This window comes from Drosophila nasuta, chromosome 2L (genome assembly GCF_023558535.2).
Source record: "Drosophila nasuta strain 15112-1781.00 chromosome 2L, ASM2355853v1, whole genome shotgun sequence".
Classification (NCBI taxonomy): domain Eukaryota; kingdom Metazoa; phylum Arthropoda; class Insecta; order Diptera; family Drosophilidae; genus Drosophila; species Drosophila nasuta.
Genome location: NC_083455.1, coordinates 7,290,987 through 7,317,055, shown reverse-complemented (window position 1 = coordinate 7,317,055; position 26,069 = coordinate 7,290,987). Strand labels below are relative to the sequence as shown.

Below are 26,069 nucleotides of genomic sequence, written 5' to 3'. Positions count from 1 at the left end.
ATTCTACGTTCTGTATTTGTTACATTTTTTAGAAATTATAAATATTTATTGTAGAAAAAATCTAAATTAAATAATAATAAAAAATATAGTATTGTAATTAAATGATAAGAGTTCAGAATTTGAAATAAATACTATTCTTTAACAAGCTATGAACTTTCAATACGCAGTATGCAAGAAACTTCATTTTCCCACAAATTTACTTTAAGGTAAACTATTAACTTATAATGGTCAGTAGCTGACTCTTGTTATTGTGAACTTTTATGGATTTTTAATATGAAATATTAAGCATTACAACTTTTTAGCACTGTCTGAACCGATACCAAATGGGATTTCGAAATTGCAAAGCAAACAAGCAAACCAGCAAAGGCTAGAGCCGCAGGTATATTCCAGACGAATATGCTGGATAGAAAGAAACAGCCAGATTCGTTCAGAAAGAGAGAGCGAATAAGAGACAGATTGTGTTTGTTGCATTTGTTGCCTAGGTCACAAATCTGAGGACATTGTAAGTAAGGAGTATTGTAAATAATTTAAAGTTTGCTTCAAGGCGTTCACATCCAAAACATGCAGACCATTTGGTTGCTAATGCGTTGTCATTGTTGTTGTTTAAGTTGGCTGCTGATGTTCTTGGCGTTGTTGTTGTTACCAAATACTTTTTGGTATCATTTGGCAAGTTTTGCGTTCAACTTTTGGCTCGACAAGTTGTTTGACCATAGCGAAAGAGAGTTTTTGAGAGTACGGCAAGCATGTGGAAAATACACAAACAGCAAACAAGCAGCAGCCACAACAACAAAAATGAAAAGAAAATAGCAAAAATATATGTATGTACTCGATGTGTTTGTTTGTCTGTGTGTGTGTGTGTGTGTGTGGCTTTCAAGTAGAGCCAACTGAACAAAAGTTGACCGAGCCAGCCAATTTCACTTGTCACTCGGTGTCTACCTCAATTTCAGCAGAATATTTCAAATTTGACACTTGCAAATGCAACTCTGGTCACGAAATTAACTGAAAACAATATCAAAAGCAGCAGCAAAACTGGCATCAAAAGCTGGGAATATTTTTCCGTAACATTTCCACAAAAACTTCCAAGAGAAAATTGAAATGTTTGCTTACGCAATGATTGACAATTTATGAAGGAAATGCATTTCAGCGAGTCGACGTCGAGAAATCTGCTTTAAGGTAAGAGAAAGAAAGTTAAAAACATTGCGATTTATTCAAACAATTTTAAAGTACATCCGCCATACTGTTACTATGTGTTGTGCTGCTCATTATAAAACGCCCAATGGTAGATGAAGATGAAGATGATTTTGCCGTGGCTGTTCGCGACGATTTCGCTGGATTTGCAAAGCACTTGAAAGCATTTTACGCTTACGTTAACAGTTTTTATAGCCCAGGCAGTCGGCAATAAGCATATTGGTTTGTGGCTGTAATGAGCTACACAGCATCAGCTAACACTGAGTCCTACAATTCCACCAAGCACACCACAAGATGGCAAAGCAAATTTACAGCGATTTCTTCATCTTTTATTTTTTTCCATTTCGTTTTCGTTTTTTCTTGGCGCATTTGTAAAGTTTTATGTTTGCTTAAACAATTTGATTGCAGAGTCGCGTCAGACAGACGGACAGACAGAGAGAAGAGACAGTCAGACACTTGCGTGACGAGTCATAAAAATCGTATCATTACAGCCATAAAACTGGGATTTCTGTTTATTTGTTGGATTTCTAACATTTGCTCGCAGTGCTAGAGCACAAAAATTTAAATAAATTTAATTATGTTTGTGCTCAGCGAGCACTGCAGAGAAGGAGAAGGAGGAGGTCTGGGAGATGCCTGTTACAAAGATTAAAGGAATACCAAATGAAATTTGTAGATGCCGTAGATAGTAGAAAGTATGTATGATACTAGTAGCAAACGCAAGGTTTGCTTTGATTTGATATAGGGTCTGGTCTCCATATCAATGGATGGATGTCGGTGTGTGTCTGTGGGTGTGTGTACAGTTAAACTGCAACCAACTTTTTGCCTTGCGTGCAGCTTTTTGCTGATTTTTCATTTCGCACGTTTCGCTGGCTGGGGATTTAGGAGGAGCTGTAGGGGCTGTGTGGCTGGGCTCCATAGAGCGAGCAAACAATTTCGTTGTTGATATGTGCAAATTGATTTCAACGTTTGAAATGTGCAGTTATAGATACACACACACACACACACCCACACACTAACACTCAGACACACAACCATACCCTATATCCATCCCTTGAATAGAGCAATACGATTATATGCACACGCAGAGACCCAGGCAGAGAGAGTGAGAGCCTGGCAATTTATATGGAAATTAATACTAACATTTTTACTATAGCAAAATGAATATGGTGCACAAAAAAATATATATTTATACATAAAATTGAATTGATTTTGTTAAAAAATATTCACGAAACGTTTTGCCGCACAGTGGCGTAGTTTAATCATTAGAAACAAACTAGATATAAAAGCACTACAATTTTACATGCAGTGCCAGGATTCTCTTCTGACATTTTTGCTGACTAGCTACCACTTAATATCCACAAAAAAAGAGCGAACACCCCAGCACTATGTTGTCGAAACTTTCACTGACCCTTCACCGAAAACTCTCGCTGCTTGTTAACCCCTTTCTGGAATGACGCCTCTGTTTTTAGAACATTGTAAAATTATAGCTATAACTTTTGGCCTTGTTTCCAATATGCCAAAATGCTCATAAAAATTGACCCCATACCCCACCAAGCAGAATCGGGTAAGGTAAGAAAAGAGGCAGTTAGTAAGGGAAGGAGAAAGAGAAAGGAGAAAGCAGGGCATATAAAATCAGCATATGCTATACGCTGTAAAGTATGCAGCTGTTTTTTATGGCTCTAACCCTAGTTGAGAAAGTTAGGCCTGGAAATGTTTTAGGCCTGGCAATTTATGACGCTACTTTTAAGCCCCCAAGCCACACTGCTTTTCCTTCTGCCCCAACTTCCTCGCTTTCACCGCTGCTTGTTGCCCCGCGGGCAACGTTTTTCTATTTCATCTGTACGACTTTTTAATAAGTGCCAAGTGCGGGCGGAAGTTGTGGAAAATTTGCCAACATTTTTAGGGTTAGACTCTCTGATGTAATAAGAAAGAGCTTAAGCTGGCAACTTGAGAACGCGAGGGAGAGGCTGAAGAGGCCCCGCGGGGCAGGTTTTTGGACTCTAATACTAAGCTGTTGGCAATGTGTGAGTATTTGTGTTTGTGTAAGTGTGCTGAGGACAAATCATTTCGGCAAAACTATCAGTAGCTTTTGCAAAAGATGAGCCAAATGCAAGCGAAAAAGTCCTTCACTCAGTGAGAGCACTTCCTGCCCTCTGCGCCTCCCTCTATCCCTCCCCGTAATCCTTATCTCGCACGTACTGTCGTCCTGTTGACTGACAGCAGCAATTCACCTGTCAGCATCAGCAGCATTTCGTTTTACTGAATTGCATTGAAATACGATGCTAAATTTAACGATTCATTGCATTTTGCTACCCAACACTTCACCATTTTGACCCCCTTCCCGTTCCCCGTCCCACGCCCTATCCCCATCCCTATCGCCATTCTTCGAACAGTTATACAGTTCTTACAGAAAATTGCAACTCTGTTGAACGCGTCGGAGCCGAGAGCTCTTTCTTTCTCCCCCTGCCACGATGCCAGTTGGGGCGTTGTGTATTTTTAATGCAGCAACTTTGGCATAGAATTGCTAAATCTGCTGAGTCTAAGAAACAGAACGCCGCCGCCTGACTCGATTTTGGTGCCTGGACACACTGCACTGCAAATAAAATATAAACTGCAGCATTCGCATACCCTATAATTTATCGTACACACTCAATTGGCTATGACAGACAGACTCGCATAATGACCAAATTACTTTGACAGCATTTACAGGGTATTGCGGCAGTCGATCGGTATCCGATTTCAGTAGTTTTTATGGCCAATGCCAGACGTTGGTGCTCTGCTGTATGCAACTAAATTTTAATGTTACTTGAAAGAGTAATAAAAATAAAGTTTACGCAAGTTGAGAACGGAGAACTGAGAGCTGTGCTAAGTAGTGAAAAGCATCGCTCTCGCCTCGAACAAAAGGCACTGATTATATCGTATGGCAAACGCAACAGCTCTGCAAAGTATGCAATGTTAAATTTTAATTAAATTGTACAATAAACAGCAGGCAAAGCGAAGCTTTCGCAGGCATCATTCGCTTAAGTCGCAGCTTTGATTTTGCCCCAACGCTCAAAAACACAGTGTAAAGGCGAGAGGAGGCAACGTCAAGCAGGAGAAGTGTCAACAAAATCCCATTAAACAATTCATCAAATGATGAAATCGATAGACGCCATTCGTGGATGCTGGATAAAGTTTTTCGGGCCTATCCAGCGACAGGTTTCGCTGCGCAGTCAGGCATATAAATGATGTGGGCCGTGTGCCCATCATTAATCAAAATTAAAAGTGTGACCAGTTGGTCAGAGGGGATGATGTCGTGTGACACGGGGCAGCAGCCCAGTATCCAGTACCCCCAAGCATTGTTTCTACCGAAAATCAGCATATTACTTCAATCTAAGCACACATATATAGAGAAGACTATAGGTGAAGCGATTCCCTTGTCCCTCGCTGATGCTGCAGCTGCGCTTCGTGTGCTCTGGTGTGCCCAGTGACCCTTCACATTTGGCATCAGGCTAAATGAACCGATAAAAAAGGTAAACCATTAGCCAAGCAAAATGCCAGTTTCGTTCCATTTTACAAAGATCTCTCAATCAGCTGTCAACTGTCGGCCATAACAAATGTCAATTTAACCCGGCCACAATCTGCAAGTCAATAAGCCTAGCCCAACAGCAACATCCCAGCAGCCGAGTCGAGTCGTTGTTTGCGGCCGAGGGTTGTGGCTGAAGAAGGTTCGCCATTATATGGGGGGGGATTAAAAAAAATTATCATTAGTTATGCCGACTTCTTAGAGAATCTGCAAAACATAAGCTGTCAGTTAAACCCGGATATCTTAAATTGAATTTCGCTTTTAAGATTCAATTTTGATGGAACTCAGCTTTATTTCTAGCCACTTTAGCCATTGAATTCAAGTTATGCCAAATTATTGCTATCGAACATTGAAATAAATTTATTTGATTTATATCAATTAGGCTCAATTTTATTTATGGACTTTAATTGTTTTAAGTCAATTGTATCAATTTTATGCAATTTTAAAATTAAGTGAAGTTAAGTGCTTTAGATTTAAAATACATAAAATAACTAACTTTCCATTAAACAAATAAATATCCTGCATAACTTCTTAAAGAAAGTGCTGCTAGTTGAGCACAACTTTATTACTTTATGCTGTCACTATCAACTTGCGAGATACTATCTCAATGTTCACACATAACTTATGCATTTTAATAAACTAGAAAATTTGCTTAAAAATTCTATTGACCCAAATGTAAAAAATGTAAATGTAAATTTTCCACAGTTCCACAACATAATTTTGTGCAGAAAATTTTCCAAAAACTACTGTTCGCTCGAGTCTTGAGCTTGGCGACCAAAAAATTGCTTTGGCTAGCCCGAAAATGACTTGGCAAAGTCAGCGTTAAATGGCCCAAAAATGCAGAAACACACAGAGACAAAAACAAAGACAGGGGATAGAAGAGAGAGAGAGGGGAGGCAAGAGAATGTGACACACTGACAACTATTACTGACCGTTGCCAACACACGAAAATTTTACATGACATTTTAATATAATTAGTTTTTGCTGCTGGCATAATGTAAAGTGCGGCCAAAAAAATGTCAGCAAGTGCAGACCAAGAGAGAGTGCTATAGAATGGGACAGATAGAGCGAGAAAGAGGGAGACAGGGAAAGTGCTGTAGTAGTTCAAGTTGCCTTAAGGACTGAAAAGTTGACTTGTCTATGCGGTTGCCTGTGCGGTGGGTCGATTCGGGTCTAAAACTATTTGAGTTTGCGGTCGGTTGCCAGCATTTTATAAGCCGCAGCATATTTTTCGCAAAAATTTTAGTCTCACGCCTGTTCTATTAAATGGGGATTTACTCTCGCACACACATACACACACCTAGCTTGTATCTTTGTATTTTTGGGGGCATCTATCTATCTATCTATTCGTCTATCTGTTTTTTACAGATACAAGAAGACTACGTCAGGCACATGGGGCCCACATTCATTATTTCTCTATGCAGGATTACGGCGTAAGCTGGGCTACGGCTTAAAATGCCGCAAACTTTATGAGACGCAACACACGTGCCACTCTCCTCACCTTCCCCCCGTCCCCCGTCTCCCACTCGCTGGCTCTTTATCTAGCTGCTGTTTTTGCAAGTCCACCTTGCCCCCTTTTGTGGACTAGGCCTAGACAATTTATGATTGCCTGTGTACAACGACGAAATCTTGTAGACAACCTGGCAATTTCATAAACTGTGCAGACACTTGCCAAATTGACAATACCCTCCTTCCTCCTGTTCCCCTAAATGTAATGCCTTGCCTTTGTCTTCGTCTTTTACGCACGTAAAGGCGCCTGTAAGCAGGCTTTGATATTTTATTGAGCTTGTCATAATATTTATGATATGTATTTGATGCGTGTACCAGGGACTAACAGGACAATAGTCCAGGCTACTGTCAACTTGATGCAGTAATCCCTCCCTCCTCCGCCTTGGCTTGCCTGTGAGACAATACCGAAACTTTGCCTACAGTTTGAAAACTTTTATTATTATTAGCATTAGGCATTAAGAGTGTGTGTGGGCTGAACGTCATGTCCTTTTGGCTTTTATTAGTTTCAACTTTTGACAGAAATTATATTGAGTTTATACTCCAACTCCATATATATATATATTATATATCTAGAGATATATATATAATGATCATGATGAACCCAGAAACTTTTCTTTTTTTTTCTTGGTGCGCACATCAAAGTTTCGTTTTTGCCTCGGTTTTGTTTTGTTTAATTTGTGTTATTTATAAGCTGGCAAAAAGCTTTGGGCAGTTGCTCACTTTGCTGTCGTCTCGGCCGCTCTCGGTTTTGTCCGTAGCTAATGGCGAAAAGAAAAACTTGTCTAGCACTTGGGCGAGGCAATGCCATTGGCAACAACTACAACAACAACAACAGCAAACGCAATAGCAACTGCCAGCTAAATGTGCACAAAGGTAAACAGGCAACACTTAAGTCGCGCCAGCAGCAAAAACAATGCAAGAAGACTGGCAACAGTCAACAGCCAACAACAAGGCTAGAAGAAAGCAGCTCTTGGTACGGGGTGGGCGGTACGCTAAGCCGGCCTGTGGCATGTGGCAACTGTGGGGGGCGCTTTTAAGTGCGCTCTCTATATAGCATGTGGCAGCAACAATAAGTGAAGTTGCCCAGATTTCAGCGTGTGTTTGTGTGTGTGTATGTTTTCTTCGTTCGCTGTCTGTTGGCATTTCAGCTGCCTTCAAATCCGCATTGTCATAGCTTGATAAATAGCTGAAATTACTTACAGAGTGGCAACACTCAGCTTAAGGCTGAATACACTCTCGCTCTCTCGCTCTCAATGGAGGAAACATTATCACAAAACTAAAAAAAAAAATAATACGAAAAGAAGAACTTTGCAGCAAAGCAAAAAAAGTCTGAAAAGCTAGAAAGAAATGCTCAATGGTCATGCTTAAAGCTAAGCATTAACAATATATGTGAAAGAATAGACACAAGTTGTGCACAAAACTGAAAATCAAAAGAAAACTCAATTTCACTGCAACTTTTCTGCTCGAATAAATGCACAACAAATTTTAGTGGAGCTAAGTGAAAGCGAAGAAGCGCACACAAAGCCTTTGATCTGGGAAAACTCGAGAACGTATTTGACATATTTTACGTAGTTTGACAGTGTTGAATTGTGCTGATCGCATAAAGAGACGGCATAAAGTTTACTTGGAATTATGTATGATAAGATTCTTGTATGCAAAACTGTGCAAATAAGAGCCATTAAAGCCTAGGAACAAAATTTAATTTTTTGAGTTAATGATTTACCAACTAATCGTCATCTGATGTTTGTTTTTTCTGAGATTTCTTTAATCCAAAAACAAAAAGTACGCATACGTTGAATCTATATTGAGCAACTGCACTTATCTGCAGTTTTCATAACTCAATTTTATTCTTAATATATTCTTTATCAATATACTTTTATCAAGTGATTTTACTGGCAGCGTATTATCTTTATTTTTAAATTGCATTTCATTTAATAAATGTTTGGTTGAACATTGTTTAAGTTTGCCTAATGAGATAAATAAAAATGTTATCTCGCATTTTTGAAATGTGTCGAAACAAATATTAATTCGAAATAACAATCCTTTTTGAGAAAAAATTAAATGCATGTACTATATGTATGTAAATTAACCATTTATAATACCAAGGCTATTCTTCCATACATATTTCTTTTGTAATTCTATTCAAAGAGTATTGAAAATGCCATCAACGTGCCTAGCACAAAAGTGACATGCAGAGCAGAAACAATAAGAAATTGTTACAGCGAAATTTCGTATCGTTGTCGGAAAACAAATAAATCGTCATGAGTGAGATTTTGGCAAATCTCGAGCACAAGCTAAGTTAAGGGATCGTCTGTGAATCCAATGAAAACTAACAGACAGCCTTATATCAGCGCATACCCTTGGCCCTGCCCCCTCCCTCCTTGTGCTCTGTTGTGCCCTGGCCTGACCATGTGTCTGCATATCTAGAAAAGAGCTAAAATGCTTAGACGACAGCTACATCAGCCGTTAAGTATGCAATGCCTCTTTGCTTTTTGCCTTTGACTTTGGCTCCAGTCTACGGCCTACGGGTTTGCTCTTTGTTTTATTGTTTCTCAAATCGCTGTCGCTGTTGTTGCTGTTGGTGTTGTTGTCGCTGTTTCTGTGGCAGTCTAGAGCTTTGACTTTGCCTCTTTATTATTATGCAGCATGCGTCGTGGCGCGACCAGATTATAAAGGTCGTCGGCTCGTCGTAAGGCATTTTGCACAACTTTGTCACGTGGCACGGGGCACGCATTACTTTTAAACAAGAACATTATGGCCCAGAACTTGGTGCTCCGTCCCTTCTTCCCCTCTCTTGATTGTTGTAGAAATATTTAGGTACATTTACAGTTTGATAAATGTACCAGTCTACTGAGCCTGAACTTCTGTTTTTTTTTTTTTTGTGGGGCTTATGGAAATGCGAGTTGAGAGTCAACGCCGCAGGTTGTCCAACAGCCAAGTGCTTTCACAAGAATACAGACAAAAAAAGAAAACAGTTTCCATCAATTTTCGAGACAACTGTTGCAATGACAGCAATTATAAGAGGGGGCTCCGACAGCAGATTGAGAGGGTGGAGCGAACCATGTGCAGTACATAAAAGCTGTTGCGACTCACTCCCAAAAAAAAGCGAACATTAAAGCAAACGGCATTGAGCGAGCGAGACGATTAAGACGATAATAACAAGTGACAAGTTTATTGCCCACATACACACACACATACTCCCACACACACACACACACGTACAGTCACAGACATTTGAACGCATACTGACAATGGCAGAGAGCGTTGGCCAGCCGCAAAAACTCTTGCCCGGCAGAAGCAAGACAGTTAGACAGACTGGGGAGACGAAAGCCTAAGCTTTTGTGGCCTGAAACCTAATGCCTTTAACCAACAACAAAAGTGGCAACAAAAAGGGGCACCCAAAGGAGGCGGGAAACGGGTGGCAGGGGGGACTGTAACATTGCCCACATTATTGCCATGCGGGGCACACAACATTTTGCCGCCTTAAAAGCCAGTTCCACTAATGCCAACAGCTGGCCACATAAATATCTACAGTGGGTTGGGAGATCATTGAGTGGCAGCAACAGAAACAGTAGAAGAGAGGGAGAGGAAAAGGGGGGTGGTACTGTCTATAAATGTTTTTGTTACCAAGTTGTAGCGCAGCAAGCGAGCGCACTAAAACCACTAAGTAAGATAAGTGAGGTCAAGCAAAAGGGGTCATGTGCGCGCATTGTTACGTATACGCAACGTGGGACGCCACTGGGACTTTGTCCCATTCAACGGACGGACGGACGGAGGGAGACATCAGAATGGACACCAAAAAGCAATTGAAAGCTCAGCAAGATAGTGAGCGAGCATAGCTGGTGAAAGTGCAAGTTATGCGGTAAGTAAAGTTATAAGAGCTAAAAACCAGCTGATAGCAGCGCAGATATGAGAGAAATGCTGAATAAGTATCATCAAGTCCCCGTCTACTATCTCTTATTTAACTGCTTAGCTGACTCGTAATTATTGCAGTAGCTAAAGGGAGCCTTTACTAAGGAAATACAAATATTTCTGGTTTCACTTCTGTATACTTGTCAATCAAATATTGTAACAAAATTCGAGAGAAGTGTTAAGTTTAGTATTAATTTATAATATATATTATAATATTTTTCTATCAAATATTATAATAATATTTTGACAAAACTTTATAAATTATTAAATGAAATTTTCATGTCATATTTATAACTGCTTTACATTAGTCCATAACGTTTAGCATCAAAAAAATTGTATTATTATTTCGATAGAATTCCAGAGAAAAATGAAATTGTGCATAAAGTGAATTTCTCACTAAATATACTCCAACAAGATTTGTATGTTTCTTATATATAAGTTCATATTTGCTCTTTTTATTTTACGCATTTTCCGCTGAATTAGCAACAATCAAAAGAGTAATTGAAATGCTTTCAAATTTTTTTATGCTATGCGAGAAGATTTTTTTAAGCTATTTTCATGGCAGCTTAGGTATTTTGTTGTTGTCGGCAATAAATTAATTAGTTAAGCTTTGTTGTCATAGTGCAGCTTCATTAATTAAAACCACAGTATAATCTCAAACCCTTAAGCCAGATTTACGCTCTGCACAGATAATGCAACAACACAGATAATACAAAAAAAATTCTACAACAAAAATAAATTGAAGAAACGAAAACATATAGTCATTGTGATGGTGTTTTGGGGGAACAAAATCTCGGAAAGCCCAGCCTGGCATTTTGTCAAAAAGTTACGATGCGGCCGCGACCGGCTTTTTTGGCCAATAAGGAAATTATTTTACATGATTCAGCATATCAAAAGGCAAAGCAATTATAGCCAAAGGCGCGTTATCATTCTCTGGCCAGATAGCATAGGAGTAAGAGGAAAGTTGGAGGAAGGCGTTGTTATCGTGAGAAGACAGAATAAATGAACCAAAGATAGCACACGTAACCTGGCTACAGTGATTGCTGTCAGTATTCGCATTGTATGCAATGATATTTCATTTGAGTTGCGATTAGTTTCGAGTCATACATCGCTAATATTTGATTGCTTCTTTATTAATGCATAATACAAGTAAAAGCCGCTCTCAGTTAAGTTAATAGCTATTTAAGCTTTGTAGCTTACTGTTTACTGTTTTGGTTAAAGTATCTCTCGATATTCTATTGTTATTCAAAAGTGTTAAATATTATGAGGCATTTCAAAAAGTTGCGCAAATACTAAAATGCTTAGTGTGCACTCAAATCACATTTCGCAACTCATTTCAAATCAATCAAAGATAAAATATTCAATTTACCACAAATCCTTCAACGAACTATAATTCAAGCAAAAAAAGCTGCAAAATTGAACCAAAAACCAAAAAAAAATCGGATCCCAGTTTTTTTTTTGTTGTTTACCAGCTGCACTTTGAGTTGAGGTAAAAGTCAAGTAAAATTCAGGACTCGCAGCTAATGTTTTGAGAGCAACGAGAGAGAGAGCAAGTAGAGCAAAAGGAAAATAATACCAGAATTATTCGTATGCAAATCAACTTTGCGCAACGGTGTAAAAGATATATGTGTGTGTGCTTGCTTTTCTGTGTCTGTATTTGTGTGCGCATATCGATAGATTGATGTTAAATTGATGCCATACTGAGTGGGTTATTGTCTGGCCCGCATATAAACAACCAAAACAGGAGTAAAAAAATATATACGAGAGAAAGACGAAAAGTCAAAAGAAAAGTAAAAATTTCAATAAGGCTAAAGCATTTGTATGTGAGTTGAACTGAGAACTGAGGGCGGCGGCAAGAAGCAGCAAACGAAGTTGAGAGGCCACTTCAGGCAATTTATGGCATATGTTACCAACACACACACACACTCACTCACACACCCAGCCTTATACATACTCAAGTAGTAGAAGGAGAGACGGATGCCCGCATATGTAAATGCTAAAATAATACATGTGCGTATGGCATAAAAATTGATATGCCAACGTTTTTCATGTGTGAGTAATTCTCAAGTAAAATTTATAAAGTTTTTAAATAAAATATAAAATAATGTTGCCGACGACTCTAGACCGACTCAGTAATCGATTTTTGTATGCCCTGTAGGCAATGCATTCTACGAAAGATGCTTTAACACCATTTGGAATTCAACAATTAAAATTGGAAAGCGCAACTTTGGCAATAAAAAGATCGATGAGTTAATAATTGAATAATGAACAATTTTTATTTTTTTATTTTTATGTGTGTTAAAATATATTTATATTTTGTATTTTATTTGTACACACAATATATAATTGCATTTAAATACTTTTTGCTGCTTTAATGTGCATCAAAATTAATGGAATACTTTACAAATTGAAACAATAATACTCTTGCTTCAATTTATGTGTTATATAGGGTATTATCTACAGCAACTATGTGCAAAAATTATGTCGCATAATAAATTGAACTTTTCATAAATTTTGCAGCTGAAATTGGCAAGGGTCGTCGTCTCTGTGCTCTCGTTCTCGTTCTCTTACTCATTCCCACCGTTTCCAGTTCCCAATGCCATACTGACATTGTCAACGTCTTTGGCAGCTTTGCGGCTCTGTACTGTCGTCCCCTCCTCCCTTCCCCTTCCCCTTCCCGATCGGCCCCCTTTTTTGCAACAAAGCAGCAGCTCAGAATTTATGGTTGCCAGCTTTTAGGCTTTGTTTTGCTGCTTATTATTGTTATTGGCACCAACAGTGACATATTAGGAGCGCCTACTCCACGCCTGTCGAAGCTCATTTGTTGGTCTGGCCAAGAGACGACTTCCCCTGTCCCCAGTCCCCAGTCCCCACTTCCCTCTCTCTCTCTCTCACTAGTTCTCTGTGGCTGATATCGAGATACGATGGCGTTGCTCGTTGCGTACGCCAGGATTATTAATATTAGAAAAAGGAAATATATTTTCTACTGACCGGCTGCTGTTTTCGATTATTGTCCTGGCCATCGTCATCGTCTTGTGTTTTCTGCCGAGTCCTTTTTGCCGTAAATTGTTATTGACAACGGAAGCAGCAGTGCGGCACAAATTGGGCGTTGAATTTGCGGCTTGCTTTTCGTTTAGCTGCTTTGGCTTTCCTCCCCCCCACCCTCTGCCCATCATCATCGTTTGGTTTCTACGCTTTTCCATTTCTTTTTTGTGTATTTTTTTTTTATATTTATTTTGTTTGGTTTTTTTCTGGCTGGGTTTGGTCCATTTGTTGTGGTTATTATTATGGTTGATTTAGTGGCCACAAATTGAATGAATTGTCTTACTTAACCGAAATAAGCAATACACTTATATACACGACCATCCATATATATAAAAATATATATATATTTAAGTTTAAATTCAATAATGCCTAAGTGCGTGCTCAAATCAGATTAAAACGACGACGACGACGGCATTGCGGAAATGACAGCGCTGAATTGAATTAATTAATGCCAGTTGAGCGGCAGTTGAGGAGCACATCGCGGGGGGTGGGGGGAGGGTGTCAGACGGCACGCAGTAGATTGCGCAAAATGAAGTTGACAAATGCTGACAGCGACAACATGGCACATGGCACAAAATATTAAAATAAAGTTGTAATTAAACGCCTCGCATAACTTGCCAACACACACACAAACACACACATAACATATGGAGAAAGAGCTGTAAAACTTGAGCAACAGTTGAATAGATGAAAATTACTCACAAGATGCCGTGCTAAGCCCACAACTCAAGCGTCTGTGTGAGTTGAGTATGAGTGTGCGTGTGTGTGCAGGAAAAAGAAATGGGAATACCACACACACACATACGACTTTGATAATTAGAAAATTAAAACTGCACTGCAAGAATACAAAGTAACATTAAATTACCCTCAACATATTAATGGGTAAATGAAAGCAATGCCAAAATTATTTTGTATTCACAATTGAGTCTTTTTATATGTTGAAGTTTTGTTATTTAAATGTTTGGTAATTTATTAATATTGTAATTAACGTTTAAACTTTGTAATGCCCTTTGCACTTTAAATAATTCCTCATTTTTAAGAATTTCTTTTTCGTTATTTACTTTCTTGCGAATTGTTCATTTATGCATTAATGGCATATATTATTAAATCTATTTTGTATGCCGAGTTTCCGGAATCATTGCCATTTGCTATTCACGCTTTTTTTGTAACAAATTTCTGTCGACGCAAATAAAAATGGAAATTGCAATGCAAAAAAGTCTTTGCAAAACTTTCTAGCTGAAAAATCACAAAAGCATATTGTGCCAAGTTCATATTGAGAGTTAGGCAACTCTCGTAAAATTCTTTACAGTGTACAGGGAGGAAACGAAAAAGAAAAGAAAAAAGAGAATGAATTTAACGGGGCAAGTGCTACACAATGACAATAATTTCGGCAAAGTGCAGGAGGTAAAGACTGATGCAGGAAGGAGGCAGCAAAGAGCGATGAGAGAGAGTCATCACAAGCTGCTGGCTGCCAGGCTGGCTGGCTGGCAATTTGCAACCACTGTTGCCACCATTACGACCACCAACAGCAGCTTCAGCATCAGAGAAGTAGGAGCTTTTCAGTGGTGGCGCCTCAGTGCTGTCTCTGGCTGCCAGCTGGCTTTGGTCTCAACACAGTCTCACCGCAGAGACACCAAAACCAAAAAACCCAAAATGAGAAATACACACGCTGCCACACAAACACACACACACACACACACACACACAAATAGATAGCGAAGCAAGAGGCAAGTAAACGCGTCGCAGGGGCATATTAAAATATTTAATTACCATGTAAACTTACGACTTTTGTTTTTGTTATTGTTTTAATTGTGACAACAACTGTCATAATAATGAATATGATGATGTTTGCCAGACGCTGGCAGTATTTCAAGCGGGGGCGGCCACAACACCGCAAAAGCACAGCCTCCAGCTACCCTCCTCCTCCTGCTGCTGTCACCCACACAAAACGCAATATGCGCCGAGTGCCGAGTGGAGAAAAGTATGCTGCTACATGCGAGTTTTGAAATGGATGCCAACCAAAGCTTTATTACATTTACTATGTGCGCCGGTGACTGTCTGTGTATGTGTGTGTGATTCATGACACGTGTGCTGGTGTGAGTGGGGGGGAAGGCGGATTTTGGCGGTTTTTCTTGAAATTGTCTGGCACTTTTCAAGTTGTTTTGCGACTTGCAATGTTATTTGAATTTTAATTGCAGTCTTTTCATTGCATACTTTTGGGCTGCCTCTGTTTTATTGTCTTCATTGCATACTTTTAGGCTGTCTTTGTTTTATTGCCCCCTCCCACCACCACACACAACTCACACTCGCAGGCTCCGACGCAGTCCGCCATTTAATTAAAAATGCTTGTCTCGGTCTCGTCGTCGCACTGCACTTCGTCCCAGGTGCTCATTGTGTTTGCTCATTGGAACTAATTAGTTTTATTTAGCCTCACTTATTGACTGACTCACTGGCTGGCAAACACCATCACACTTCCCCCAGCTAGCTGTGGGCAGCTGGCCAAACATTTTTCAATTGACATTGTCAGGACATTGTCAGGCTGAGGAGTAGCTCCATCGCCATCTCACCGCACGTAGTGGGCTGCTTAGTATGCGGCACACAATACACATAAAACATTAATAAAGCTTGTTGTCCTTTTTGCCTGGCTGAGCAGGCAATTCTTAAGCCAAGCTGAAGGTCCTTGTCATTACCAAGCATCATCCTCGCTCACCCCCAAAAATCTCGCCGCCTTGTGTGCTCGGCATATGCTTAGCATAATTTTAGACGCCAGCAAGAAAACTTTGATTTCTGCTGTCAGCTTTAAATGCGCTGGCGTTCGCTTAATTAAAAAACAAAATTAACAACACACAACGATGGGGAAAAAAACTCAGCTCAGAAGCCAGAAAAATAGATGGAAAAGTTGAAAACGTTTAAAGTTTTAAATTATGAAACGTTTGAAACCAGGTTGTTGGACGCAGATTTCGGACCGGGGCCAGGGCCACGGTTCATATCATAATTCAGTCATATAAAATTTGTCTAGCGGAAAATTAGAAACGCCGCAATAACAAACAGCAGCAACAACAACATCCAGCAGCTAACAAGAGCCACAACAGACGCCTTTGTAATTAAAATCAACAGAGAGCGAGCGAGAGACCAAGCGAGAGTGCGAGTGAGAGAGCAAAGGAAGGAAAAAAGAAAATCAGAACCAGCCATTGATATGCTGATGAGCTTAGCTGTTTTCCAGGCTCTGCTGATGCTTGACATTGAAGTGACTGCGTGAGTGGCACTGTATATTCCGTTTCTTTGTGTGTGTGTGTGTGAGTGTTTGTACTTGTGAGTGTGTGTAAAGTGGGGAGGCGGGGGTGAGGGGTAGTTGCGTTGTTTACATAAAAATTTAAAGCCAAAACTCAGTGATTTTTATGCTTATCAACAGCGAAAATTGAAAACGACACTTGAGCTGAAATCTACCCTTAAAGTGGGGGATATTGCCACCAAATGTTGCACATTGGTTGCAAATTGTATTTAAGTGAATAAACTTTTGTGTCACTTGACTTCGATCGTATACATAATTATGTTTAACCAATTTACAATCTCTCTTAGTTTAGTACAGAGTGCAAATATCTAATCGAAATCGCAATTCAAAGATTTGTGAAACCTTTCAACAAGTTGACGAGTTGCATTTGTCAAAAATTACAAGGCATATTTTCCTAGAGAGCATAAAAGAAATCAAATTGCAAGTGCAGTTCAGATAACAATTGTAAACAAATATGGCTCTCAACATTTTTAGTTTGAGTGATGTCCCCGAATACTCTATAAAGTGGAGAGCACATACTACAAACTTCAATTACACAAGCCAAAGTAATAACAATTACTCGGCCATCGAACAAAAATTGAATTTAGTTTCATAGTTTGTGCCCATGTTTGTTTATTTGTTTGTTGATGCACACAGAACTTGCCACAGAGTTTGCCGCTCAAGCAAAAAAACATGGAATGAAAATCAATTGGAAAACAAACACAAAGCTAAGCAAAAATATCAATTTGATGACAAAAATTCAGTCGCATAGTCTCGTCCCGCCCCCCGGACTGCTCCCGGACTGGCAGCTGAGTCACCACCCAATCCTAGAGTGGCATTTCAAACCCATGTCAAGTTGGCATTTCTCAATCAGTTGCAGCCCACTGTGCGCCTTTTATTAAATTTCACAACGCCAAATAAACATGTACGTGTATGCGCGTGTGTGTGTTTGCACATGTGTATGTGTGTGTGTGTGTTGATTTTCAATCGAAGCTGAGGCCGAATTTTCCTTTTTCTTACGCTCGAAAGTTGTTTGCCAACTTTGCGGTTTTTGAGGTTGACATGTTGGCTGTTGATGTGACCCTAAACAAGTGGAGCAGCTGATGCCTGATTATGATGATGGTGCTGCTGTTGACGCAGGGTCTGCAGGTGGGGGAGCGGGAGGGGGAGGGGGGAATCTGGTACAAGGGCTTAACAAATCGAGCAAAAGTTTTGCCTACTTTTAGGCGAGTGGCGCGCGTGCAAAGCCGAAACCCCTGAAAGCCATTTGTATGGGGCAAAGAATATGCATTTCCTGCCAGGCAATTACCTGATGATGGGCTACAAACAAGCCGCTGACTTCGAGCCGTCATCAATTCAACTTCTGCCGTGGCGCTCTAATTAAAGATACCAATCACAACATGCAAGGCTCTGGTCAGGTGGCCCTCATCTAAATCTAAAGCAAGCACAAAACGGACAACGAACTCAACTCGGCGCAATAACAACAAGAAAAACACACACACACACACACACACACACCTCTGGCTGCTTGCCTCACACCCAATGTTGCACCGTTTGTGGTGTTGAGTGGTAGGTGTAATTGATTTGCCGGCACTTTGTCTATTGCCTTAGTCAGTAGTCGTTGCCACTGCTCCAGTCTTTGTTTGTCTGGGGCGAATTTAATAAATATGAAAAACATCAAATTATTTCAAATGCCCAAGTGTTTGTCTATCCGTCTGTTTGTCTCTCCGTCTGTCTGTTGGTCTCTGACAAACGCCTGGCGTGCACGATAGAAATATGCTATGCTTGGGAACTACGATGGTTGGTTGCTTGACTTGACTGGTTGGTTGGCTGTTGGTGTTGCTGTGGTGCGCTGCATAATTTCGCAATTGCTCTACAACAAATCGCAGTTGATTGTTTTACGTAGTCGTTGCCGAGTTGCATGGTAGTTGGGGCATAACAGCCTTAAAATATGCAACGAAACTTTGCTCAAAGCATAAAATCAACTCGCAGCGCAATGCCACTTGCAACACTCACACACACACACACACACACACACAGATATACAGACACATCGGCCAAAAGGAGCTGCAGCAAATAGGAAATCACAGCAACAACAACAACAAAAACAGCAACTGAAACGGAAATGCAAGGCATTCTTATGCATATCCTCTAAACAACTGCACAGCAAAGCAAAACGAACAACCCAAATGGAGCCAAGAACTCAGCACAACTTGCCCCCATCCTCGAACTCGTTTGGGGAATTGTTTTGCGCTGTGCCACAACCGAGATGCACAGATAGAGAAAGAGACAGAGCGAGAGCGAAAGAGAGCAGAAGAATGAGAATGAGAACGAACCAAAGGAATTTTTCATACGCAAATTAAATCTATGTACATCCCAAGTTCTATGCTCTCAGCTATGCGCCACGCCCCCTCCCCTTTCCTTGCCTTACAATCAAAATGGGTGCAAGACGACTCGCAAATGCCTTCGAAAATATTCATTACATAATAAACTAAAACAACAACACAAAAAACAAAAGCAAAAAAAGTGCGGCACACAAATCAAATTGCACATAAAAATTTCAGCTATGCGTGGCATGCCACGGCTTTAGGCTGCTTTTTGCTGGGGGCGCCACCAGCTCGGCATAATATATTTTGTTTATTTCTCTCTGTGTATATGTATGTGTGTGTGTGGGTTTTTGTGGCAAATCAATGACATGTAAAAACTCTAATTAAACGCATGTTTCTGGCGCGCTCTGTTCATTTCCGTATAACAGGCAATAAAATGGTTCACACACACATACACACACACTCACACTTGCGGCGTGTGTGTGTTACCCGGTTACAGTAATTGGTGTGTGCCAAATGTTAAAGAAAAAATTGAAGGGGACTCCGCCGCTCGTATATGATATACGACTATTCCGAACCGATTCCAGGCTATAATTGAGCCATGGATTGGAGTTGGGAGTCGGGGTCTATGAAATGTGAGTTCTATTTGAATGTAATTGCCGTGTGTGTGTGTGGGTTTGGGTGTGTGTGTGAATGTGTGTTTTGCGCTTTGTTTTCTGAACTGCCAAGTCAATTTATGAATGATATTTACACTAGAGCGAAATATAAGAGGTTGTTAGCGATCTATAATAAGCATGTGTGTGATAGATGCCTTCGCTTGTCGGTTGCAAACAATTGCAAAGTCAACTTACGATATAATAAACTAGAAAGTAAATTGAGAGCTACTCAAATTACTTATAAGAAATTGAAGAGATTATTTATAATTCAATTTGTAGCCAAGTACTTTGTGTATTATTAACAGCAGAGTTGCAATATAGGGATATAAATAGAAATATAATATTAAATTTATGTTTCTAATAATTTCTCAGTGTTATTAAAATAGAAGGGCAGATCATAGACCAATAGAGGTCAGCAGCATCAAAGGGTGTAGCCTTGAAAAGACAAGGAGATTGTTTAGATCGATTCAAGTTATTTCAGCAGGAGTCGGGATTAACGCTAGACATACACTGAGATGGACTCGTTAAATTTTCTGCACTATTCAATATTCGTGAAACCAGGACTAACCGAATGAGCAGCCGATAAACAGTACATAGCATTAGCTTGCAGTCTTTGAAAAGACTTTATTATAAAATTGTTACAAAATACTTTAAGCCCAATCAAGTGACAGCAGCTCGGCAATTTAATAAAATTAGCTGTGTGTTATCAAATAATAAATAGTAAATTCCAAAACACATTTCAGTGATTATTTCAAATGTGCTCTAAAGAGGCTAATCGAGTTTTAAAATTAGCATAGTTCATGGCCTAAGCTTTTCTCCCCATCTCTATGTTCTGTTAAAATTATTTATTATTTAAAGCCGTGTTTATATTATTTGATTTATTTCGAATATTCACCAAATACCAAATTCACACTTTTACAACATACAAACGCAAATTTACATAGTGAAAATGTGCTCCGAACTCGAACCATTTTCATAAGCTCTATTAACTCAACCCTTTGAGTGTAGAGCAAATGCCCCTGCAGCTATATGAAAATTTATCATCATTAGCTGGTTTTCCCCGTCTCCCCCCTCACCACACTAGTTCACTCATTTGCTTGTGTTAACCAAAGAATTCCATTTGCATAGTTCTAATTCCTTTCAGGCTATACAGTGAAAGAAATAAAAAGAACAAAAATGAAACCTACAACCCATTAACCGCAACAACTCAGTTAGTGTTTGTCGCATTGCCCAAGTTTAACTGACTGTCTAACTGCTTTGCTTTATGGCCACTTCATATGGGGAGTATTACCGACTATTTTTCCGGCTTTAGTTTTATTTGCGGAAGACCGAACCCCTAAAATACAAATTATATTGTTTTGTATTTATGGCATAGCATTTCTTTAACAGCTTTTTAACATGTAAATTCGATTGTTACTAGACTGCCACACACACACTTACACACACACACACACACACACACAGTTAATGCAGACAAACAAGCACACAAACACACTCACTCACACACACACACACCTTAATTAAATTTCTAATTATTGTAATTAACCACATTAATATGACCTCATGCGCACCCTAATTTGCTAAAATTCCTAGTCCTGTTCCCCTCATCGTCCTTTGTCCTTCTGTCGTGGCGTAAAATTGTGTAGAAAATTGTCGGTAAACATTTTTACAGTTTATTTGCAAAGCGTGGCGAGCGCGGCATAGACGACGCCCAGTCCTCGGTCCTTCCCCCCCCGTCTCTTCCTCCAACGCCCTTCATCAACACGCCGCCAACTGGCCAGTAAATGAAAGGAGAGAGAGAGAGAGAGACAGACAGAGTTTGCTCTATGTGTGGTCCGTCCTTGTTGCCTTTTATTATATGGCCACGGCATTGTTCGTGATGTTCGTTATACCTGAGCGCGGTATTCAACCGCAGGCATTGCTCGACTTGAAGCAAAAGATTCACAATATTGAAAACAGATCAATTCATTTATAAAAGAAGGTTTAAAATACTTTTAAAATCGCATTCGATTATTTTTCTACAAAATCATTTAATTCACATTTTGCATTCATATAGAAAAAAGCTACTCTAACTCTTATAATTTTCAAAAAATTATAAAATATTTTTTAACTCCGATTTGAATACAATAATATTTAATTAATTCCTTTTCTTCCTTTAAAACACAATTTAATTTCATATTTGTTCCACATTTTTGAGTTATATTTTAAATGTTTAAGTGCAGATATTATAGTATTTTATCATTTTAACTTCTGGCAGAATATTTTATTTTTATTATTACTTGCAAATTGTTCTATAGCTTATTTTCTTTGCATAGATTGTAAATAAATACTTATGAAAAATAAATTTGCTTTTATTTATAATTTTTTTGTTTGTAATTTCGCAATTTATCTTCTCCATAGTTCATCTAAAATTAAACGTAAATAAGACATTTAAGCTGCAGACTGAGCTTTATTTATGGCATAACTCATTATATCGGTTTGCACATTATTATGCTAAAGTGGCCTTTAATCGCCTTGGGTATATTTAAGTCGTGCACTTCCTAATCTTAACCAAATCCAACTTATTTCTGATTGTTCTTGTTGCTGCTATTGTTACTGTTCTTGTTGTTGGCCAGCGGTTGGCCTTAATGAGGTCATGTGTGTGTTGGTTGTGCGACGTTGGTGATTATGATGGCATGAAATTAACATTTAATTTGAGCTGAACTGGAGCGCCACCTAGCGGCAGCCTGCCTCAATATGTACGTATGTATGTGTGTATGACTGTCCTTTTACATTGTGTGTGTGTGTGTGTGTGTGTGTGTGTGTGTGTGTACTTTTGGCTAATTTATGCCGCTTGGCCCCATAGACGTCTGAATGTGGCATCATTAGAGGCAACTTTGTGGTCCCGGACGCGCTCCATTGGACAATGGCATATAATTTATGTTTGTCTTAGCAGCTGCTTGCAAAGCTTGTTCACACATACCAATACAATTACACACACACACTCACACACAGAGTTGGGTGGCGGGGCAACAAGTATGACGACCAAACCAGTTAAAACTTTTGCGGCCAAAAAGTTTTGCTTGTCTGCGTTTAAGCTGCGACCAGACTAAAACCCAGTTCCCACTTGTCCACAGAGCACACAAAAAAAAAGAAAACAACAAATTTGTATTTCGCTCTCTCTTTCCCTCTCACTCTCTATCCGACTCTGTCTACAGGGATTTCTACGGAGTGGCAAAAGTTTCTTTGGCTTATCAATGCCGTCCGGTATGCTCCCCGATCTTCCCCTCCCCCGCCTCATCCCGTTTATTGAACCACACGCAAAAACAACAAAACTGCAGCTAGCGAAATTATTGAAAAATTGAGAGCATGTCAGCGGCAAAAGTCGCTCGTTCGCTCAAAAATTTCAGTTCATTCCATTTCGTTTCGTTTCGATTACATTTGGGGGTTTCGTTTCGCTCCGTTCCCTTTAATTTCACCCATCGTCGTGACTCGATGCTAGTGTTGTTTTTGGCTTTTGGCTTCTGGCTTCGTAATATGCCCTTCATTATTTATTAATGAGGCTTAAGCAGCGTCTAACATTTCAAAGCTCGAGCATCCGCCCGTTTGGGACCGGGTGCAGAAAAAAAACAGGACATAAAATAATAAAAATGTGCGCATATTAAATATTAATTTCCATTTCCGACTGATAAGAGAACAGTTTTCTCTATGATGTAACCTAGAAAACTTGCGCTGTCTGTCAAAAGGTCAAACGAATTGCCGTTGGCAACTCGCTCACTCTCTCAATTATGCTTCAAAGCGAAGCGGCAAATGCTTTAAAAAAGCTCTTCAAGTTTCAAACACTTTAAACAATGCTAATAGAAAGTTGATTATCACCCCAAGTTAAGTGTTTTTTATTAATTTTAAGGGCGGCATAATAATACACCATTAAATAATCAATAGCAATTGCTAAGACTATATTCCCATTAATTCGAGAAGTATATTACAGAAAAATATTATTTTATTAATACTTATTTTCAGCTTATTATTGACACCTAAACTTAGAAATCAACAGGCAATAAATTTCCCTTGATGGGTGAAAATAATAAATCAATCTTTTCTAAGATAAATAATAACTTTGTTGAATCGGTGACAAACAATTCACAGTAAATTGTTGTTTAAAAAAATTAAATAAATATATTAATCCTATCATAAAACCTTCTTAAGCTCACAAAATATATATCACTACAATAAGCTTTGAAAGTTCATTCAGCAAGCTTTTTAATAAACTTAAATTCTACACCTTTTCACCTCGAAATATCTTCAATCTCCTGCATCGTTTCAATAATTTTCATGAATAATCTTTAGGGCCAAAATATCTTTTGAAATTCGAACCGTTTTTAGAATGATAAGCAATGAAATATGTGTGCTTATTTTAAGCCTGAAATATTGAATGTAAAAGCGAATGTATTTAAGGCATTTAGAGCACCCGTTACTCGTTGAAGTTTATCAAGGAGCGTTGACAATAATTTCCGTTGACACTATATAAGGTTCAGCACACTTTGGGCTACGCCATTTGTAGTTGAACCATTTTTCGTCATTGACCCAAACAACACTTGAGCATTTCCGTTGGAACAAGAGAAAACGGGTGCCAAACAAGCAGCGGACAAAGTTTAGAAAATAAAATAACACACAGTAAAAAAAGCACTAGAGTGGAGTGAAGTGGAGAAAAAGAGAAGAGTAGAGAGAAAGAAATAAACCGTCAGACAAATTCCATGAACAAAATGAAATGTCAACAGTAAATTTACCTTACACTTTTGCTATTGTCGTTTGCCATTGTGGTTGTTGTTGTTGTTGGTGTTTGGTCGGTTGCTTGTTTGTTGGTTGTTGGTTTTTGGGCTGATTATTTTCTTTTCTAATGCGCTGAAAGCTCATTTTTCTTATTTGGGTAAAGATTCTCTTAATGGGATTTAAAGAAAAAAAAATCAAATACAAAAAAAGAGAAAGAAAATAAGAAAACGATGCGAAATGTCTACAGACGGTCGACTGAATTGGGTTCGTAGGTTTTTTTTCCTGGTCCTGGTGTGTAAAATGGCGCATAAATATGTTGAAAATGGACTTGCTGAAATTTATTTACATAAAAAGGATTTTACAAATAAGCACAACTTCAGCTTGCCTTTGCCGTTGCCGTTGCCAGTGATTTGTGCCTTTGTCATTATTATAAGCGGCTGAGCGATCCCTTTTTTTTCTCGCTCGCCACTTTCCCAAGGCAGTCAATGTTGCTTGGTGACAGCTGATGAGGGGTAGGTTGTTATAGAGAGAGAGTATCATATATATCCGTATCTATGGCTGTATCTGTTACACACACATTGGGGCCACATAGAGACCAAATGACCATAAATCCATGAAAACCATGAGTGAAAAAATTGTGCTAACAACATTTTGTGACACACACTCAATTGAAATGCTTTGCAGTTTTGCACGGGAAAGTTCATTTAAAATTGTTGCCAGCAGGCAATATAGCTTCAAGTGAGCGAAAAGGAAAGAGGAAGGGAGTGGGAGGGGCGAGAGAGAAGAAGAGAAAGAGAAAAGGGAAAAACAAAGTCGCGCACTAAGCAGCAAATCCTTTCATCCGATTTAAGTAAATGCAAACAAAATAAGTAAATAGCAAGAAGCAACACACCGTAGCAGCTCGCCCTCCCTCTTACTTTGGATCCATAAGGGGCTTAGCGCCTCGCAGCCGCGCCTCCAGGCGACTCTCTTCCTGCCCTCCCCTTCCTCTACCTCCCCGCTATGCCATCCACTTGTCTTGGTGCTGACAGTGCTGCTCCTCGACAGACACTTGGGCGAGCTTGTTAAAACTTTAAGTCCGTTTTACTTAACTTGGCTCCTTTGGCTGACAGTTGTAACTGTTTTGCTTTGCCTTCCATCTCTCTCTCACATCTTTGCTGCTTTTGTATTTGACTACTCTCTGCTGTCATCTCGCTCAGTAAGTTTGTTAATTTTTGAAATGAACTGACGATTAAAGCCTTTAACTACATACATTTATATTTTTTTTCCTCCTCTCTGTATTTTCTGCACTTTTCATCTATATTTCTTTTATATGCTACTCCTTGCACGTGTTTGTCTGTCATTGACAGAGGCTCTAATTGACTTGCATTGTTTCTCCATCTATCCATCTCAGTCGCTTCGTCAGTCTCGTGTCTCTTTCGCGTACTGACAAGCCTTGTAATTAGTCAACTTGCTTAGGCACCACTTTTGCTATTGACACTTGGCTAGCAACAACGGCATTTAAGTTTTTAATTGAATGTCGTTTTTCTCTCATCTCCCGTTTATTTTTTCTATCCCGGCCCCTTTGGCCTGATTAGGGTTATTAATGGCCGAACAATGTGATAATGGGCGTGTTTGCTTAATTACCGAAAATAAGTCATTTAATAGCTTAGATCAATTTGTGTGTTGACTTGGGCATTTTTGATGATTGGTTTGAGTGCAAATCATATGCAAATCGATACTTGCGCGTGTCACACAGGATTAGGGTTAATTCCTAGACTCGTGAATAAATCATAAACCGAAAACCATCAGTTAAGCAAAAATTCCCAAGAAAGAGGTTAATATATTAATTAAATATTAAATATGTG

The 26,069-nt window shown here is 39.2% G+C and overlaps 1 protein-coding gene across 5 annotated transcripts in view; it reads right to left on the bottom strand.

The window, feature by feature from the left end:
• The window catches only part of LOC132783485 (tyrosine-protein phosphatase Lar), a 118,066-nt gene that overhangs the window by 78,259 nt on the left and 13,738 nt on the right, over positions 1-26,069 (bottom strand). The window lies entirely within an intron of this gene.